A 15147-nucleotide genomic window follows, 5' to 3' on the forward strand; every position below is an offset into this window, starting at 1 on the left:
GCCTTTCACTCCCTTTAAGGAGTCTCAAAGCGGCTAACATTCTCCTTTCCCTTCCTCACCCACAACAAACACTCTGTGAGGTGAGTGGGGCTGAGAGACTTCAAAGAAGTGTGACTGGCCCAGGGTCACCCAGCAGCTGCATATGGAGGAGCGGAGACGCGAACCTGGTTCCCCAGATTACGAGACTACCGCTCTTAACCACTACACCATACTGGCTCTCAGATGAGCCACAACCCCATTGTCGCCTTTGACTGGACTTAACCCTCCATGGGTCCTTTATCTTTACCTTTACCTAAAAGTAAAGGTACCCCTGACCATTAGGTCCAGTTGCAGATGACTCTGGGGTTGCGGCGCTCATCTCACTCTATAGGCCGAGGGAGCTGGTGTTTGTCCACAGACAGCTTCCGGGTCATGTGACCAGCATGACTAAACCGCTTCTGGCAAACCAGAGTAGTGCACAGAAACGCCGTTTACCTTCCCGCCGGAGTGATACCTATTTATCTACTTGCAGTTGATGTGCTTTCGAATTGCTAGGTTGGCAGGAGCTGGGACCGAGCAACGGGAGCTCACCCCGTCGCGGGGATTCGAACCGCTGACCTTCTGATCAGCAAGCCCTAGGCTCTGTGGTTTAGACCACAGTGCAAATAGTAGCTTAGGGGTCTGTTCCAAAAAGGTGAGTGGGTGAAGCTCTATGCCCCCATCTCTTGTCATTTGAACACTGGCTTACTCAATTGGAGTCCCCTGGCTCTGGTTCTCAGGTGGTTTTAAAAGAGGAATCCATTGGCTATTAGTAATGACGGCTCTATGCTCTGCTGTCACAGCTGGAGATATCAATGCTTCTGAAAACCAGTGGCTGCAAAACACAGGAGGGGAGAGGGCTGTTGTATTCAGGTCCTAGTTGAAGGTTTCCCATAACGGTCATTTGCTTGGCCTCTGTGAAAAGAGGATGCTGAACTAGATGAGACCTTGGCCTGACCCAGCAGACCCTTTTTATGTTCCTGTGCCCAGGAATTGGGTGTACAGCCTGTTTTGGGATGGGTTCCAGCCTGCCACTTCGAGTCTCAAGTGCTTTCTATGGCTAGGGGTGATTCTGCCCAATTTAGGCCGATTTGCCAGCTGTCATTGTTCCTGGACCAGCATAGCGTGGCCTCAGTTTATCTCAAGGGTGTGGATTGCAGGTGCTTCAAATGGCCCAGTAATTAGTATCGTAGAATTGTAGACTTGGAAGACACCTCCAAAGGTCATCTAGTTCAACCCCCTGCAGTGCATCCAGGACAGATGGCAACCCAACCACTGCTTAAAAGCTTTCAAGGAAAGGAGAGTCGAAAACCTTCCGAGGGTGACCGTAATAATAATAATAATAATAATAATAATAATAATAATGACTGGACCTAATGGTCAGTCCCTCCCTGACTTTACCTTATTCAGACGGACATTGTCGCAGTCATGGCACAGGAAACAATGTGGAAGGACAAGTCCACCACCATAAGGAACAGATGGAACCCCTATCTTCAGTGGAGAAAAACTACTGGAACAAAAGGCATTTGGTGGAAACTAAAGACACTATGCCCATGGCTGAGGATAATAGTTTGAACCCTTCCAATGGATATGGGGGGGGTGGGGGTGGGAAGGGAGGGGAAGGAAAAAATTGTACAGGAAATTTAAAATTCAAAGCAGATAATATAATGTATGTAAAAATCCCGAACTCGATAAAAACTTCAAAAAACAAAACAAAACTGATGACACCAAGGTTGCAGGCTTGATCCCTGTATGGGACAGCTGTGTATTCCTGTATTTCCGGGGGTTCGACTAGATAATCCTCAGGGTCCCTTCCAACTCTATAATTCAATGCCATGCACAAATTAATAGCGTTCTTTCTCAATCCTGCTGAATATCAGTTGTGGGCAGCATTCTGTGCAAGGTTGTCCAGAAACAGAATTTGCAGCTTGATCGATTGTGCGCTTGCACAGTGCCCTTCGCTATCGGATTCCCAGTTCAGAATAAAATACAAAGGCCAATAAAATCAATGCAGCAAAATCAATACAATGCAGCAAGGCAAACCGATCTCCATAAAGCCAGCAATAAAGCAGGAATTAAAAGAGGCAAAGATACAAAACTTTAAAAGCCCGACACTGAAATGATGATGGAGGAAGCAAACAAAGAGAAGTTTTTCTTACACTCCCATGAGACTAGAACTCATGGGCATCCAAATATAATATCAAATGTTGGAAAATTTGGGACTGGTAAAAGTGAATGGAGGACTTCTTCACACAACACATGTTTAAGCTAAGAAATTTACACTCACAAGACTTAGCAGTAGCCACTAACTTGGCTTTAAAAATGGGTTAGACCATGGGTAGGCAAACTAAAGCCCAGGGGCCAGATTCAGCCCAGTCGCCTTCTAAATCCAGCCCGTGGACGGTCCGGGAATCAGTGTGTTTTTACATGAGTAGAATGTGTGCTTTTATTTAAAATGCATCTCTGGGTTAGTTGTGGGGCATAGGAATTTGTTCACACCCCCGCCCAATATATTCCGGCTCCCCACAAGGTCTGAGGGACAGTGGACCGGCCCCCTGCTGAAAAAGTTTCCTGACCTTGCTGGCCCCTGGGACAAATTCATGGAGGAGCGGGCTACCAATGACTTCTAGCCACATGACCCGGAAGCTGTCTGCGGACAAATGCTGGCTTCCTCAGCCAGTAAAGCGAGATGAGCACCACAACCCCAGAGTCGTCCGCGACTGGACTTAATGGTCAGGGGTCCCTTTACCTTTATGCATGCAAACACAAACACACTGTTGCTAAATTTGCATTCTAGGCAGGTGGAAAAGGTAGTAGCTCACCTGTCTTGGTATGTAAGGCTCACCAGAAGGAGGTGCTAGTTCACTGCCACATTTCCCCCCCCCAAAAAACCGCATCATTATCCCTGGGACAAACAGGCTTGAAGTATTAAACCAACTAGCACCTGATTCAGGGGTGGGGTGGATCTGGATAGGAGGATTTCAGGCCTCTGATCTGCAGAGGGTCCCAGGTTCAATCCCTGACAGCATCCTCAGGCATGGGTGTGAATGTCACGTAACTGAATCCCCGACTGCTGCCAGTCAGAGTAGACAGTACTGAAGTAGATGGGGCTTGGCATAAGGTAGTTTCTTATCTTCCGAGAGCTCCCTATGGATAAATTTCTTTTTGTGGGCATATGAGAAACTTGATTGATAGATGTGCTTTCACCACCGTTGCCATTTTTGGAGACGTTGCTGGCAAATTGGATGTTTTGTTAACGCAAACATTTACGATGCTTATTACATTGTGTGTGTGTGTTGAGTTTGATTTGGAGGGCACCCTATCTTCTTATTATGGGATTTTTTCTTTTTTACATTATGTTCACCGTAATGGAATATCTTATTATAAGACATGTTATTATTTTCTACTCTAGCACTTGTAAGCCATTAGTGCCAAATAGTAGAAAGAGCAGGCTAGGATTTTTATAAGTAAATAAACACAAATGCTTTTTAATATTTAGGAAATGTGTGGCTGTTTTGTTTGTTACCACTGTCAGCCTACGCCTCCTAACTGTTCCAGGAGAGCTGTGGGCAGGAGAGATATTTCTGGTAAGCTGATAGAGGTGGAAGGAACCACTAGAGCTTTTACCTTTGAGAGAAAACTCCCCATACCCCAAATGGACCCATTCCAACTCTGAGTTTATTATTCCTAGGAGCAACAGCAGCAAGGGAAAGGATTCTCTCAACATCCAGCTTCAGGTCATTGTGACATCAGCAGCCGGGAGACTGTTTTGTTTCATCACATCTATTTAAATATCTATCACTTTCACAAAGTATATCAAGGCAGATTACAACACGACAACCTATAACTATAATCTATTAATTGCATTCCAGTCTTCTCCAGGCTAAACATACCCAAGAAACCTCAAGAAATATCCTTCCTGAAGAAAGTTTGGAACAGGGGTGGAGGGCTGGAGTCAGACTGGAGGGCAACACAAAAGATGCAGCAACACAAAAGATGTCAATGAACTCTTTATTCGAGGAAAAGGCGTACAACTCAGCAACACTTCCCAGCAGCTCTTGCCCCAGTGGAGCAGGTGTCAGGACTAAAAGTCCCTGCCTTCCACCCCTTCTGTCCCAGATGTGCCCCAAGCAGTTTCAAAAAGCGTCTGTGCACCTCTGGCCTCTGTTTTGCCCACCTCATTATTCTGCACTTTCTTGGAAGCCATGGAGAATGAAGGTTGTCACAGCTGGAGAGGGAGACTCCATAGATTCTTTAGCAGCCTCTTAATTGAATTGAATTTGAAATACTTTATTGTCACTTGTGCAACTTGTATACAGTGAGATTACACGAGCAGCCCTCCCCCACTCAGCTCTCTTAGTCTTAATTCCCCTTGTTTACTGACGCACACCCACCAAACCCGAAAGTCAGTTGCCCTGTTGTTATCTTTTCATTCAGCAGCCTAACAGCCCATGGATAGAAGCTGTTCTTTACCCTGTTGGCGCGCCTAATCATGCTTCTAGATCTTCTGCCTGAGGGCAGGAGATCAAGAAAGTGCCGGCCAGGGTGTGAATCATCCCTGAGAATTTTCCTTACTCTCCTGAGGCAACTTTCTTCCGCTATTTCATCCAGTGGATTCACGGGACAGCTCATAATATCTTGTGCTGTATTCACCACCCTCTGTAGGCACTTGCTATCAGATGATGTCAAACCAGCGTACCACACCATGATGCAGTATGAAAGGACACTTTATATTGTGGACTGGTAAAAGGAGATCATCAGATGTTGATTAACGTTGTTCTTCCACAATACTCTGAGGAGATGGAGTCTCTGTTGGGCTTTCTTAACCACCTGGGTTGTATTGATTTTCCAAGTAAGGTCTTCACTGAGATAAACTCCTAGGAATTTAAAGGAAGAGACTCTCTCCACACAGCCCTCCCTGGTGTACAGTGGGGCTAGTTCTCCTCTCTTCCTCCGAAAGTCCAACACCATTAAACTCCCTCTTCCACTTCAGCCTCAGAGTCTGAACTGCTCTCTGCCACCAGCTCGTCCTGCTCACTAAACCCTGTCGCCCCTTCAACTTCTGACACCTCTCCCCACCATCATCTCCCTCTGACCTCTCCTCAGTGTCCACCACCAACTCCCTGGCTCTGACCCTTCCTCCTTTGGGGGTTCCCTTGGGGGTGTTGGGATACTGCCAGGGAGACAGGGGTATCAGATAGGCCCCCAGCTGGCTCCAGCCACCGGCCGGCAGCCGGACAATCACCGGTCTCCCTTGGAACAGCCTCAATCAGCGACACAAGCCTCAGATATATTTAGAGACCCATGCACTCTCTGTTAGCAGAGTGTGTAAATCTTCTCACAGCAGAAGAGGCGGACAGAGCCATGTGTAAGCAGTATATTACAGCATTTTATTCAACAGCAGGAACAAAGGAAAAAACATGAAAGAAGATTCCACCTAAACATTAGGAAGAACTTCCTGACAGTAAGAGCTGTTCGACAGTGGAATTTGCTGCCAAGGAGTATGGTGGAGTCTCCTCCTTTGGAGGTCTTTAAGCAGAGGCTTGACAACCATATGTCAGGAGTGCTCTGATGGTGTTTCCTGCTTGGCAGGGGGTTGGACTCGATGGCCCTTGTGGTCTATTCCAACTCTATGATTCTATGTCTGCTTCCCTTCGTGTCCAGCAAAGCAGCAGCAATACAAAAGCTATATACAAACGGAAGTTTCCAGCAAGCGCTGGAAGTAAACAGGCAAGTGACACACAACAGACATGCCTGTACCCTTTTAAGGTGGAACGGAACTATATCCTAACAGGGGGTTCCCTGGTCTGTGCCGCCCACTACTCTTCTTTGTCCTGCCAGTCCCTGCCAGCATCTCACACTGGTGTTAACATGCCAGCCTTCTCTAGTTAAGGTTGCTTTGCAAACAACCCTTTTGCCAACCTGACACAGCCTCTCAAGTTTTGGACGACAGCTCTCATAAGCCACAGCTACCACCAGGAGTTGTAGTCCAAAACATCTGGGGGGCACCGGGTTGGCAAAAGCTGCTCTGCACACTGGACCACACTGCAAATTTCAGAGGTCCTCGCTCAGGATAATTGCACTCTGTTGCTTTTTGGCAGAAGCTGCTGCAAAACGGTTTCCTAGTCTACTCAGGTCACATTAATGGCTTTCCTCTGATTGCTGCTTCCTTTTGCACTGTGACTCTTGCAGGTTAAACTCAAAACAGTTCTTTCTTTTTTAAAAAGAGCCAACCAATTGTAGATATTTGCTCTTTGCCCTGGCCTCTGGGCCACAATTGTAGTTGTAAACTAAATTAGGTGTGAGGGCTTGCACGTGGGTGGCATTTTCGCCGTCGCTGCTCCACAGATTGTTTTAGCAGATATTGATTTTGATAGGAATCACTGTTGGTAACACTTGTTTCAGGTTATTGGAAGGAAAGAGCAGGAATTCTATTCTTGCCTTGTTTTGCTTTTTGCTTTGTTTTTAAAAGGTAACAGCAGCTCGATCTTGTCTCCAGCTATAGCAGCAGGTCTCTGGGAGCAACAAAGCAGAGCCCCACGAGAGACAGCACGGTGCAGTGGTTAGAGCACTAGACTAGGGCTGGTGAGACTCAGCCATGAAGCTCGCTGGGTGATCTAGGGTCTGTTACTGTCACTCAGCCGAACTTGTCTCGCAGAATTGTAGTGAGGATAAAATGGGGAAGAGGAGAACTGTGCCTGCCACCTTGAGTTCCCCGGAGGAAGGATGGGATGTAAACATAGTAAACCACGGTGGCCCAACTTTCTTTTCTTTTCTTTCTTTTTTACAATTGTTTTTTTGTGTGTGCTTTATTTTTCTTTATACAGACAGCAAAACAAAGAAGTCTAAATTAACATTGCCTTCTACCGATAAGAAATAATAATAACTATTACAATAATGAAAATACTAAAAGTACATTTACTTCCCCTTTTAAACTTCTATTCTGGTTACGATATATTACTATTCTATAAGAATCTATTATATCCTTTGCTGTCCCGTATATTATTTTATTTCCCCAAATCAGCCTAACCCTCCCCTCCTCCCCACTGCTTCCCTTCACCTGTGTGAGATCTTCCCATCATAATATATATATATTTTCTAGTTGCTTTGATAAAATAGAGTAACTTGAAAACTGTTAAATTATAATTACTTCTTTTGTCCTTACTTGCTTAACAATGGCCTATTAAGAGTTCTGCTTTAACACCATATTTCTTCATGTATTCCCCTATGCATTCCCATTCTGTATAGAATTTTTGATTGGTCCAACTTTCCATACCAAGTACACAAACGTACTTTGACACTGCCTTAGAATCATAGACTTGGAAGGGACCCCCAGAGGCATCTAGACCAACCCCCCTGCAATGCAGAAATCTCAGCTCAAGCATCCATGGCAGATGGCCACCCAACCTCTGCTTAGAAACCTCCAAGGAAGGAGAGTCCACAAACTCCGGAGGGAGACTTTCCCTTCTCATGTGAACCCCTCCATTGCAGGCTCAGGGTGTATATATGTGCAGATAAACCACATCTCATAAAGACATGTAACAATACATTTGCAGGTGCTGGTTTTTTCATCTACGAACCTGGTTCTTCTTTTAAACATGCGGATAGAATGGATCTAATAGCCATGAAAGGAAAGTCCTAGTCAGCAACACAACTACAATTCCCGTGTCTGTGCACCTGTGTGTTGTTGTTGTTTTTTTACAGTGTGGCAGCAAAAAACATTTTTTTTAAAAAAAAAATCACACTTCTCAGGGAGAAATGTATCCCCCACAGAAGAAGATGGTGTGCATTGTGAGAATCAATCATCTCTCCAAAACAAAATGATGTAGGAGAGGGAAAGAAAACAACTTAAATAATTTGATTTTTTTTTTAAAAAAAGAAAAGATCCAAATTAGGAGTGTTATTGGATTTCAGTTAAAAAGCAAGAGGTAAGATGTGGAATTTAGCAAGATTAATACCTAAATTGTGACAGCTTTTAAATGCTTAGCAACAAGAATTAAGACTGATGCTTTTTTGGGGGTGGGGACAAGAGCCATCAGCATTATATTTGCATAACAAGCAACTAAAGCTAAATGGATTGCAGTGGGGAGCCGCTCAAAATTCTTTTGGCTGAAATTTTATCAGAATATGAGCCTGTTGAATCTGGCCAATGACGCTGCTAGGACAGTATCCTGTTCTCACAGCGGCTGACCTGTGGGAAACCTGCAAGCAGCAGTTGAACAGAAGAGCAACTCTCTCCTCCTGCCAGGGAACCCCAAAATGTTTGTTTACAGAGCTATTGTACCACCAACCTGACTGTATGCTTGTGAAACATGGACCACTTACAAACACCATCTCCAACTCCTCGAAAGATTCCATCAACGGTGTCTCCGAAAAATCTTACACAACACTTGGGAAGACAGGCGAACTCATATCAGTGTACTGGAAGAAGCAAAGATCACCAGCGTTGAAGCAATGATTCTTCAACATCAACCAAATGCCACCATAGGGTCACTGCCATAGGCACCAGCGTACTGGAAGAAACAAAGATCACCAGTTGGACTGGTCATGTTGTGCGGATGCCTGATGATTGTCTTCCAAAGCAGCTACTCCATTCTGAACTTAAAAGTGGAAAGCGTAATGCTGGTGGTCAACAAAGGAGGTTTAAAGACTCTCTCAAGGCAAATCTAACAAAATGTAGTATAAACACCGACAACTGGGAAACACTGGCCTGCGAGCGCTCCAGTTGGAGAACAGCCTTTACCAAAGGTGTCATGGACTTTGAAGATGCTTGAACTCAGGACAAAAGGGAGAAACGTGCTAAGAGGAAGGCACGCTTGGCAAATCCACACCGTGATCGACTCCCACCTGGAACCTATGTCCCCGCTGTGGAAGGACGTGTGGCTCCAGAATTGGCCTCCACAGTCACTTATTGTTAAAACCGTGTTTATGGAAGACAATCTTACTCGGCTATGAGTGACCACCAAGGAAGAAGATGATGCAGTGCCGGGGTGCAAAAAGCCGCCCGGTGCCCTCCCCCACCTATCGGATGGAACTGCTGTGGTCGAAACTCAGTCGGATGCTAGGTGTTGGCGACAGGGAGGGGGTTACAAAGCAAATAAAATGGCCAGGGACTCTGCCAAGCCGATTTCTTTGTCGCCTGTGTTGCCCTCCCAACTCACGTGTTACCCTCTGTATTCAGCAAGGTGTCTAAAATTGGGGAGGCAGAGAAAGGCAAGGAGGAAAGTTAAGGCTGGCGGCCGCCGGGCACCCAAGTGGCAAGCCTTCTTCCACGGGCAGCTCGACCTGGAGCGCCCACTTGCTTTGGTCCTACGGCACTGTGGCACCTTAAGACTTTGACGACGACTCCGCCGTCAGACACTGGGCAGGAGGGCAGGGGGTTGGGGTGGAGAGTCGCCTGAAGAAGAAGAGCCTGCTGTGGTGCTCCGATCAACGGGTGGGCTCTTCCCCAGACTCGGGTTAAGTACCTCGGGTTAAGAACTTGGCTTCAGTATGAGAACAGAAATCATGCGGTGGCAGCGGGAGGCCCCATTAGCTAAAATGGTGCTTCAGGTTAAGAACAGTTTCAGGTTAAGAACGGACCTCCAGAACGAATTAAGTTCTTAACCCGAGGTACTGCTGTACTGTTTCTCCCCAGATCTTCAATTCTCAAATCAGTAGGGTACAAGCTAAGACTTTGATCCGACAATTGACCTGCTCCCTGCTGCACTTGGGGTGCCATTGAATGGGAATAAGAAAGGAGCAACTTCTCCCTCACTCATGGGTAAAAGGTAAAGGACCCCCGGACAGTCAAGTCCAGTCAAATGTGTGCATTGCTGTAGATAACTTAGGGGTTCCATGATTGAGCGTCTCTTCTCATCACCTTCTCTTCATGCTCCAGGAAAATCAACCCGCAAACGGGACTGTCAGGGACAGGGCTACAATGAGGAGGTGTGGTGGGAATCGCCTCCTCCCCCTGACCCTGAATCTCCCCAGGACCAGGAGGACGGTATAGATTTAGAACAGTGGTTTGCTGAGGGGCATAGTTCAGAAGGGAAAAGCTGGGAAATACTGGATGAAGAGCAGCTAGGAGTAGAAACACTGGAAGAGAGAGGGTTAACAGATTCACAGTCATTGGGTAGCATCCCCCCCACCCATTCTAGGAGAGCTGAGAAAGTTGCTGAACAGAAAGCACAATGACTACAAGCTAAGGTTACCAGATGTAGGGGTGACGTGGACTGAAAGGGGACGGTCTGTGTGTGTGTAGCCTTAAATGGAAGCATTGCCATTCTTAGAGGGAGACGTTCGTTATCTCTCGCTGTGATCATTTAAGAATTCTAACTGGTAAGAAGACTCCATTCACTTTGTTCTGCTTATCTACTGCTAAGGGTTGGGAGGGAGAGGAAGCCAATTCATTGAAGCCTGACAGGGACCCAACTTCAGGAGTCCGCTTCCTCCCTGTAGTTTCCCTTTAGCAGAGATTCCTGAATTGTAGGTGGTTAGACTAGATTATAATAATAATTTATTATTTGTACCCCGCCCATCTAGCTGTGTTTCCCCAGCCACTCTGGGCGGCTTCCAACAAAGACAAAAAATACACTAAAATGTCACACATTAAAAACTTCCCTGAACAGGGCTGCCTTCAGGTAGTTGTTTTTGTCAGGTAGTTGTCTTTCTCTTTGACATCTGAAGGGAGGGCGTTCCACAGGGCAAACACCACTACCGAGAAGGCCCTCTGCCTGGTTCCCTGTAGCTTTGCTTCTCACAATGAGGGAACTGCCAGAAGGCCCTCGGAGCTGGACCTCAGCATCCGGGCTGAACGATGGGGGTAGAGACGCTCCTTCAGGTATCCTGGGCCAAGGCCGTTTAGGGCTTTAAAGGTCAGCACCAACACTTTGAATTGTGCTCGGAAACGTACTGGGAGCCAATGTCAGTCTTTCAGGACCGGTGTTATATGGTCTCGGTGGCCGCCCCCAGTCACCAGTCTAGCTGCCGCATTCTGGATTAGTTGTAGTTTCCGAGTCACCTTCAAAGGTAGCCCCACATAGAGCCCATTGCAGTAGTCCAAGTGGGAAATAACTAGGGGTCCCTTCCAGCTCTACGATTCTGTTTCTATGACCCTTGGGGTCTCTTCTAACTCTGCAATTCTGCGACTCTGCGCTGCAGCCAACTGCTTGTCCCATCCAGACCCGTTTGGGTTGACACAGCTAAAGAACAGCCTTCGAATTCCCCGGAACCTTAGTTTGTCCTGGAAAGGGGAAAGCAGTGTGATTGTGACCCAGAAGTCCACACTGAAGGGGTTTAGGCAGGGAGCCTCTGGCAGATTCCTTGAGAAGAGGCGCTGGAAAGAGGACCATAGCAGGGGAGAGGGAAGTGAAGAGCTGTCCTGCTGATGCAGCTTCTCTGATTCTGCTCCTTATGGGACGGCTTAATTAAGGACCGACTGCAGAAGATCAAATGAACATCTCCCAACACGCCTCTGCCACATGGTGGGAGGGGGGTCTCCTCCTTTGCGCGGAAAACTCTTGAAAACCAGCGGGGGAAACAACTGGATAATGTCACTCTCAGAAGTGCTGTCTCCCTTTGGGCAAAAGCAGGGAGGAGGAATTTGGAAGACGGCAGGTGGGCCTTGAGATGCTTTGCAGAAAGGGCAGAGATGCCTCCAGGTTCCTTCTCTCTCACTGTAGCCCTGTAGGCAAGACTTGGAGAGATCTGTCAATCACAGGAGCTGCCTTTGCCGGATCAGGGAAAAAGCCCCTCTCCTCGCCGTCTCGCCTTCCTTCCCTGACTTCAGCCAGACAGACCCTGCTGGGAAACTCACGAGGAACAGGGACAGAGAAAGCCACCTTGTACTTGAGTCAGACGCTTAGTGTTTTCTAGGCTTTCTCCATGCTTTGTATATAGAATCATAGAGTTGGAAGGGACCAAGCCTCAACAATGCGGGAATCACAGCTGAATCGCCTTGGCCTAGTAAGCATCTCCACCCCCATCGTTCAGCCCTGAGGTCAAGCTCCAAGGGCCTTCTGGCAGCTCCCTCCCTGAGAGAAGTGAGGTTGCAGGGAACCAGCATGAGACAAGCAGAAAATCTGGAGCAGCTCAGATACTCACTTCTTGAACCTGGAGGCTCCATTCCATGGGATCTTGACTAATCACAGCCGGGTTTTACTTCTGGGGAGATTTGGGTCTCTTGGCTTCTTCTTCTTTCCTTCGCCTTTTTTAAAAAATGGAATTAAGTGCTGGCTTTTGAAGCAAACACACCCCTATTACTGCCTCCCTAATTATCAGTTGTTAACGCTGATAAGAGAGCGATCAGATTTAATGGGCAAGAGATTACAGCAATTAGAGAACAGTCTTAGCCAGTGTTGCAATCTAGGCCTCTCCCCCGGGCGCGTATATCACTCTGGGCGTGGTGGAATATCCAAAAGGGGGGAATTAGTGAAGGGAACATTGGCTTGACAAAATGGAGAATGCATCGACAGCTTGTTGCCAAGCTGTGGTAAATGTGCACCCAAACATTGGTTTTTGAGAAGTAGCTCAGTGGCAGAGCACATGTGCTGCATGAATAAGGTCCTAGGGTTAATCTGCCAGGGTTAGGAGGCAGTGGCATAGCATGGATTGTCGGTGCCCAGAACACGCGTTTGTGCACTGGGGTGGGGTGGGGCATGGAGGATGCTGACTAAACATCAGGGAGAACTTTCTGCTGGTAAGAGCTGCTCAGCAGTGGAACAGACTTTCCCAGGAGGTGGTGGACTCACCTTTCTTGGGGTTTTTAAGCAGAGGTGGGATGGTCACCTGTCATGTATGATTTAGTTGAGATCCCTGAGTTGCTGGGGGTTGGACTAGATGACCCTCAGGGTCCCTTCCAACTCTATAGACAGATGGATAGATAGGTAGATAGTTGAAGGAGGAGGAGAAGGAACTCAGGACAAAAGGGAGAAAAGAGCTATTAGGAAGGGATGTTTGGCAAATCCTCACTGTGATCAACTCCTGCCCAGAAACCTACGTCCACACTGTAGAAGGACATGCATATCCAGGATTGGCCTCCACAGTCACTTACGGACTCACTGTTAAGACCATATTCGTGGAAGACAATCTTACTCAGCTACGAGTGATTGCCAAAGAAAGAAGAACAGGTACCGCCACACAATTTGCACAGCCCTCGGTGATTGTGTGAAAAGGGCAGACTGCCCTATTTGTCCATGTAAGGAGGGCTAGCCCTACTATTAGGCTGGCTGATAACTGCCCTTCAAGGATAGTGTGTCCCCCTATGGTCAGTTGGCAGCCACTGAACAGAGCTCTGTCATAGGAACATAGGGAGTTGCTGTTGGGATACTGCCAGGGAGACAAAGGCCATCATGCCCCCACGCCGATCTCGGACGATCCATCGATCTCCCGTAGAAACGCAGTATCAGTCAATTAGCGACACAAGCCTCAGAAATAGCATGCCACATTCCAAGACTAGTGCACGCCCTTTCAGCAGAGTTCGCACAGCGAAAGATGCACTCAGGAGAGCATTATTTACAACTTTATTCAGCGTTGGTCAGAACAAAGGAAAAAACATGACTGCCTGCTTCGATGTCCAGGCGCAGAGAGAGAGAAACAACAGCTATATACAAAACAGAAACATCCTGTGAACAGGAAATACGCAGGCTGTGACACAACAACCTGCTCCCTTCTTAAGGTGGAACGGAAATATCCTAACAGTTGCCTCATCCTGAGTTGGACCATTGCTGTATCTAGCACAGTCTCATCCACACCGAATAGCAGCTGCTCTAGAAGGTTTGGGGCAGGAGTCCTGAAACTAGAGGTTCGGAGATTGAACCTGGGGTCTCCTGCTTACAGAGTAGATGCTCTCCCACTGAGCTATGGAAAGATCCAGGAAGCTGCCTTATATTGAGTCAGATCATCGTTCCATCTAGCCTAGCATGGTCTACACTGACTGGCAGCGGGGGGGGGGGGGCAGGATGTTTTGCCATTTTAGGCCAGTGGCTTAGCATGGTGTGGGGGACATAGGGGAGGTTGCTCCAGGGGCAAAATTGTTAGGGGTGTGAAATTTCAACACCTGGTGCTGCCTCAATGCAGCTATGCTCTTCCATCACTGGACTCCACTGAAAAAGGCTGCTCTGTGCGAACCAGGAAGTGACCTCTCCAGACAACCAAATGATTCTTCTTCTCTTATCTCTGTGGCTTTTCTTATCTCCTGGGTGACATGGACACCATTAGGCAGTTGAATGTGCATGCGTACTACACCCGTTTCCCTCAACCCCACTCTCCACGTGGCCCGGGGCACTGGCAATCCATGCTATACCACTGCTTCAGGCTAAGCAGAATATGCTCCCTGTTCACCACAACCTCCTCCTCTTTTGCAGCCCCAGCCTCCTACATTGCAGCTCTCTCCCCCCCCCCCCATACTCCTTGGAGGCTGGATCTCCTGCCTGAGGCCACTGCCTCACCTTGCCTCATGTGTGGGCCGGCCCCAAATGACAGTAGCTATCTAGGATTTCGGACTGGGGATATTCCCAACCCTTTCTGGAGATAAGGCTGCTCCCTTTCTTCTTGCGTATCTACGTAAGAGAAAAAGGTGAGGTCTACTCAGAGGGAGATGCGCCAGACGAATTTGGCAGAGAACTGCTTTCAGCAAATCTTGTGAAATTCCTCGCCCGGAGGTGGGCAGGGGGTTGCATGTCCAGACATCTCTGTACCCCAGAGAGGGATCCTTTGCACCCATGCCCTTGACGTACCCTGCCACCCACCTTCCTGCTTCACTCGCGGCCACAAGTTGGTTAAGCAGAATCCAATTTGTTGTGGATAATCTTTAAGGCACAACCTTGAGCCACCCAACCATTTCTTCTGTAGAAGGAGGAAATTTGATTTAGGCTGAGAGGAAGGCAGAATTCCAGCTAAAGTCAGCAAAGATGCAGATGATAACACCGAGAGAGATGGAATAGAAATGAAGTTCTGACAGAACGGATTTTTCTTCCCCTTCTGGGCAGACTTATGGCACCCTGCGAATTGAAAGTTTTTTTCTTTTTCTTTTTTCCTTTACTGGCTTTTAAAAGAGCCACACTTAATTTCTGAAGGAGAAAGGTGACAGGACTGCTTTGAAGAATCTCCTTGCATCTGGAGGTCCTCTCCCAAAAAAATCCCTTT

Source organism: Podarcis bocagei (assembly GCF_964188305.1).
Source record: "Podarcis bocagei genome assembly, chromosome: 9".
NCBI lineage: Eukaryota > Metazoa > Chordata > Lepidosauria > Squamata > Lacertidae > Podarcis > Podarcis bocagei.